We start from the raw sequence: 6,519 nt of genomic DNA, 5'->3' as shown, positions 1-6,519 counted from the left end.
TTTAAGGAACCGTTATTCTGCAGTAAATATAAAAACCCATAAACATATACGACTCATCCCAAATATAAAAATACAATTTAGACTTTAGAGCATATACAATTTATAAAGTATTTGAATTATATTTTTAATATCTGACATGTTATTTAAGTTACAATCAAATAAATATCATAGGAATTATAATGGGAAAACATTATTATTATAACATATTTTATACATATATTTATTAAATGATAAATAAATTGAACGTCTTAAAAATCGATCATATTCATTAAAAATATAAACATTGTTCACGTTCACGTTCTATTTGAAAAAAAAAACGAATGACATTCACATATTGTTCGCTGAACGTACGTTGAACGTACGTGAACGTACGTTCATGAACGACGTTCTTTCCAAACACTGATTGATAGACATTCGACAACATAGTCGTAAATCAGTGAAGTATTAAAAAAAATTTATCCATGCTCTAGTTGTCAAAATAGATTCTTCCCACATTTTCAGAAACCTTTACTTAGTGGCAAGGTTTTTATGAGTGTTGACTTTTTTAATCCAATTCTATCACATGCTTCAGAATTAGCTGAAGTCAAAAAATTGTTTGTGTTTTTACGAACATTCCTTGAAGTTTAAGTCTTGTCAGTAATTCACATCTTTCATTATTTGCTGCAAACTACGCCAGCACTTGGGGGTGCGACACGTTTGCGCACATTTCCCTTCTTTTGCTTAATTATAATTAATTAAATAGACTATATAAAATAATAATATATATGTATATAATAAAATTAATATATAAATTAAAATTTAATTATTTAATTATCTTTTGAAGTTTTTGATTTTATTGTTTATCGAATTAATTTTTAAATCAGTGTCACTTAGAATTCCAATAATGACGTCGATTACTTGATTTATATGCGGATGAGCAGTGTAAAACTGACTGTTATATTGTTTGTCATAACTCTCTGCACCATTAGTAGGATTATTAGTAGATTCACAAGCCCATAATGTTGGAGGAAAATTGCTGTCCGATGCTATGTAATTTTCTAAAATATAATCGGAAAATATAGAAATATTACTAGACGTAGTACTTGGTGCTATCAACATAAGATCACAAAATCCATTAGAAACTTCGTCAGGGGGTAAATAACTTAATCCAAAAAAACATTTCATCCATTTGCCAATTTCTGAGACATTGTTTAAGTACTCGCTCGATAATAATTTATGTTGTTGAATATGTCCAAACCAAATTTGCCCTAAATGAAAGTTACAACACGCGATTTTGCAGTTAGGGAAAATTTTCAATAATGCATTATGCGCAGATTTTTCAAAGTCGACATGAAAATTGCTTAAATTTATTATATTACCAGTAATTTAAATAAATATATTTTGTAATGTTTTCCACATATTGATGTAAGTATCAGTATGTTTGTTACTTAAAAAACAAAACACCACAGGAACATAAAAATTGTTTGTAAATACGTGAATAGTATAAAGTTGAACTAAATATTTCGGAGCGAATGAAAATGTCCCATCCCCAAAAACGTGTTCTGCACTTTGTAGCAATTCCAAATTTTGTTTACATGTAAATATAAATATATTTTCATCATCACTAACGAAACAAAATTTATTACCTTTGTAAGTAAGATTATGCTGATCATCAACTAATTGTTTTTTAGCATCTTCTAAAGATTTCGGTATGTTTGGAAAGGATTTTTTTCGTTTTTCATACATGGATCTTCGAATTAATTTCATATCGCTATATTGAAGATGTTCAGAGTTATCATTGTTTTTCAGTTCCCGGCGTATTAGTTTATTTGGTTTAATATGTAAATCCTCTTCGGCTCTACGTTTCAAATTGCTTCTTACTACTTCTCGATGAATTGTTCGGTCGTCGTACTCGTCATGGGTATGCGTGTTTGTCATTATTAAAATTTTATATGATTCATTAACTAACCTAACTACAGCACTTACGGAACATTTTTATTTGTACGCCTAAAATGTTTATCGCCAGATTTTAAAGTTTGGAATTCTCTAAATTTATAACTTTTTATGTTTAAACATTTTTTTCCTCGACGCGTTTCAAAAACATCACAAATTTCGATATCCATAGTCAATATAGTCAGTAGGTAGTTATAGTACAGCTTTCTGGCGAACGACTGTTTAAAAGTATTATGCTTTCCTAATACACGACGATTATTTTAAATCAATATATATTGATTATTGATATGCTGGTAATTTGTACTGATAATTTGTACCGATAATTCAATTAGGTACTTTAGTTAAGTCCAAATTTAAAAATATAAAATATATGTTAGTATGTTACTCATTGTTCACGTTGTGCGCAAGTGAGTCATAGATATCTAGGTAAAAAATTTGGATTGTGCGCAAACGAGTTGCACCGGAACTTGGAACCTTCTGCAAGCACTTATGAGAATAAACAGGACTTAGTCCGTGTTCATAGATACACTACTATATAGTTATACACTTCAATAAGACAATAAATCAGATTATGCTAATTTAATCAAGGTTCTTATAAGTTTTATCTTGGAACATATTATTTCATCCTTAAAGTTTCTATCAACCACTAAAAGCAAGTCTATAATTCCGAATTGTTCACTGTGTAAGAACCTATATTCAATCCGAAAATTGCCACATTAATCAAAATTTAATTCCAATGGAATAGTTTTAAATTGCAAAAACCCAACAACTTTGCAAAAAAATTTTAGGATCAGTACATACTTCTGTAGCTCCAAGTTTAGGTGTCAAACTTGTAATAAATTGCTTCAAACCTTCCTAAATTTTAATACTTCAACACTTAAGATCTACGATTGTCTCTATCAACATACTGCTCGACAATTATTTCTAATACAGCCTCTTTGGTTGTTAGGGGTTAACGAGAAAAAGTAGTATTACTTTCCACCATACTTCTGGTTGCTGTTTATCATAATGACATTAAACAAGTGTTTGTATATGTGATGTTTTGATATTGCATATCAACATGAAGATGGTATTTGAAGTTTACACGAGTTAGCAAATACCACGTTTTAAATAAATGTGGACCTATATGTCTAGGTTAACATTCCTAATAGACAATAGTATTTAATATCGCGCTATGAGCCTTAGTAGCAGAGCAAAAAGAAAAAAAAAATCAGAAAGAACGCTAAGCGAAAACGAAATAATTACATCAACATGCAGGCAACGCGATGTGCTGGATCGGGAACTAACATTGTTTGTTAATGATAAAATAAGTAAGTCCTCTATAAGAGGTGGTATTTTTAATTTATTAATTAATCAAAAGTACTTACCTGTATAATGTTCTGCCTATATGAATATAAATAAAATATAACAAACCTATTTAAACGATACACAATACATTTTTTGTAGTATATGATGTTCTATAATTCTATAGTAATAAATAAGAAAATTATCATTAAGTATCATATTAACAAAATAATTACCAAATAATCATTTATTAAATGTATACAATTTATTTTGCTATACTATATTTATATTGTTTATTTTTAGTTTTTTACTCACTAAAGAAAATTGCGTTGTTCATTAGAAAAAAAAAATCAAATATCTATCAGTAGCACAAATTAGCAAAAATATTTTGAAAATTATATACTATCTACTATCTAGTATCTAATAACTAAATACTTTTATAGATATTTGGTAAAAAATTTAAGTATCTACGATTATTTATTATTGAATAAAAAATAAATTAAATTACATTTTGTCCAAAACTAATTTTTAAAAACAATTCCCGTTTTTCAGTTATTATTTTGAAAAATACTGGAAATTTTCAATTAAAACCTCTCAAATGTATCAATAAAATCCACCGTCAAGAAATAAGATCAAAGTATTTTTTTCTATTATAAATCGTGTAAACATGCACAAAAAAAAATCAAACAGCATTCTAAAATCATTATAATCAATACATTCATCACCCAGAATCTATAATTTTTTAAATATAATTAATATATATTATACAACATTATATTGCATATTCGTTGCACTATATTGGCATTGTGAATATAAATCACGTAATCATGCGTATTTTTGTTACATAATGAAATTAGGTCACTCGTATACGTCATATAAAAATGACCAAATGTATACTGTGATAACTGCGTTATAGTATAGCTTAGGTATGCAGTTATATTATGTTATATGTACCTACGTCAGTTTATCTCATAAGCATAGTACAAATATTGCTAGCTAGAAGATAATTTATTTTTCATGCTTAAATATGTGTTATAGAGAAAGATTACTTAATTATAATAATATCGTATTACCGGTAATTCATTAATTTTAATTATCACCAGCTAGAATTCTAGATGGGCTATTAGACCATTTACTTGTTGGCTGTTGCATTCAAAAACCACTTATGTTATAATACCTAGATAAAGTACTTTTGCAATTTTTATCTTATCTATTTGGCTAGATTCATATTAATACAGGAATATAATATAATAAAATTCATCCATAATAAAAACTAAAATTCTCAATAATAACTAAAACCACACTTCAAAATAAAAAACGAATGTGATCGCAATTATTCACTCTTTCAATTTGTTGTATCATTTCAAAAATCAAACAAATAAATATAATAATAGTTTACATATCATTTTCTGTGTCTTTTAACAAACCAACCCATAAGAATAACTTACAGTACAACTGGAAATTGTGTTTATAATTACATAAACGACAAATACATTTTACATTTTACTTAATACATTAGTAATACCTTAATAGGTATATAATTGTGTATCAAGGTCAGAGAGTAATTTTTTTCAGTCGCTGGCGACGTAGTGTTTGGAACGGCATGAAAAAAAAGCGCTGCAATTCGCCCAGACTATATATTATATTGATTCCGCACGATCTACACATATTTTTTGTTACATCTCTATCGTCTCCGAAACTGCCTCCTATAAATATTTCGACAATTGTTACGGACTCGTGAATTTCACCGACTTATTTACTAGAAACGTTAATGTTCAATATGAATATTTTTGAATAGAATATATTAACCCGTCATTGGTGTCGCTAATATTTTTACATTATTAGTATCGCGTTAGCGTTTCGCTCACATATTAAAATACACGTGTGAGCATACAAATATACCATGGTAGTATAGTACTGACAAATGTCAATATTTGACTGCTATAATAGTATAGTAATATAATAAGATAATAATAAAATAACAAGAAAATAAACCGAAAATAAAAACAGTATAATTATAAAATATACAGCAAGGCGATTAGTGACGGGCGAGTACAACGCAAACTACACGGTGTTATTACGTATACAGCAACATTGGGCTTAGATAACTTTGTAAGTTTTTTTATAAGTTATAACTTTTAATATTTTTCCGTAATCATTTTCAACTCAAAGGAAATAACTCAAGGAAGCATATATATAATATTGTCATGATCCAATATTTAAACCAGTGGTTCTTAAAATGGCAATTGTGTGAGCGAAATGCTCATAGCGACACCAACGACGGAATAGACATTAACCATTTCAGTCTTCATATCTTGCCGAATTCCTAAAAATGTTAACACATTATTGTAAAATGGTAATTTTGATATTTAGAGTACATTCAAAATCAAGGATTTAATATTCGACATGTTGCGAATTTTAAACTTATTAAATTGTAAATACCACATTACTTTACTCTATATCCAGTTCATAGTGATATTCAACAACCATAACGACTGAATAAATAATTATCCAAAAATTAAAAAATTATATAATGTTTAAAATAATATTATGTCTCATGGACTAGAATAGAGAGTGTGTTTATGATATTTGTTTCATTGTAATATAGTTTTCGAACCATTGTTTTATTTTCAAAATCGTTATGGTTGCTGAATGCAAAGATGAACTGAACGAGTTTAAAAGTGGTTTTAAAAATACGCATAGGTATACGAAAAGCCAAAACAGCTATTATTGCAAGATTTTCGGTTCATAAAACCAAACAGTCGAAAAGAATAAGACCAGTCTACGACTCCGTGTCGTACGAGGGGCCACATATTAGGTTGTCCGAAATACCTAACTACAATATAAATAATATATAATATAATTCGTATGTACTATAGTCACAGCAGGACCAGACTATTGTACTATTGTATTAATATGTACTTCACTGTTATACGTCGTACTTCTCATACTCTGCAATAATTCAAATCGTGAATATTCAATTTAAACATAATATATTATTTTAACTAAACTATATGTAGTCTGTACGATCTACGAATAATTAATTGTTCATTTACACTATAGAACATATTGACGTCGTAAATTCATTGTTGATTAAACGGTATGGCGCATAATAATGAACAGTTCTTGCCGTTCTATATAGGTAATATTGTTATATATACCTATTGTATATTATATAATTGTATTGACGTATCGTATAAATAATAGGTATCTAAATTCGCCAAACTGTCACATAGAACAACACCGGATTAATCTATCTACCCGCTGCGGTATTTTATAAAGGTACAAAACGTATCGGATACG

At 28.2% G+C, this 6,519-nt stretch overlaps 1 pseudogene; it reads right to left on the bottom strand.

The window, feature by feature from the left end:
- Nucleotides 1-268: 268 nt before the first annotated feature.
- LOC132925048 (uncharacterized) lies at nt 269-1,398 on the bottom strand (annotated as a pseudogene).
- Nucleotides 1,399-6,519: the final 5,121 nt, after the last annotated feature.

This window comes from Rhopalosiphum padi, chromosome 3, assembly GCF_020882245.1.
Source record: "Rhopalosiphum padi isolate XX-2018 chromosome 3, ASM2088224v1, whole genome shotgun sequence".
Taxonomy (NCBI): domain Eukaryota; kingdom Metazoa; phylum Arthropoda; class Insecta; order Hemiptera; family Aphididae; genus Rhopalosiphum; species Rhopalosiphum padi.
Note: the sequence above shows the minus strand (reverse complement) of the source record. Positions and strands in the feature narration are given on the sequence as shown.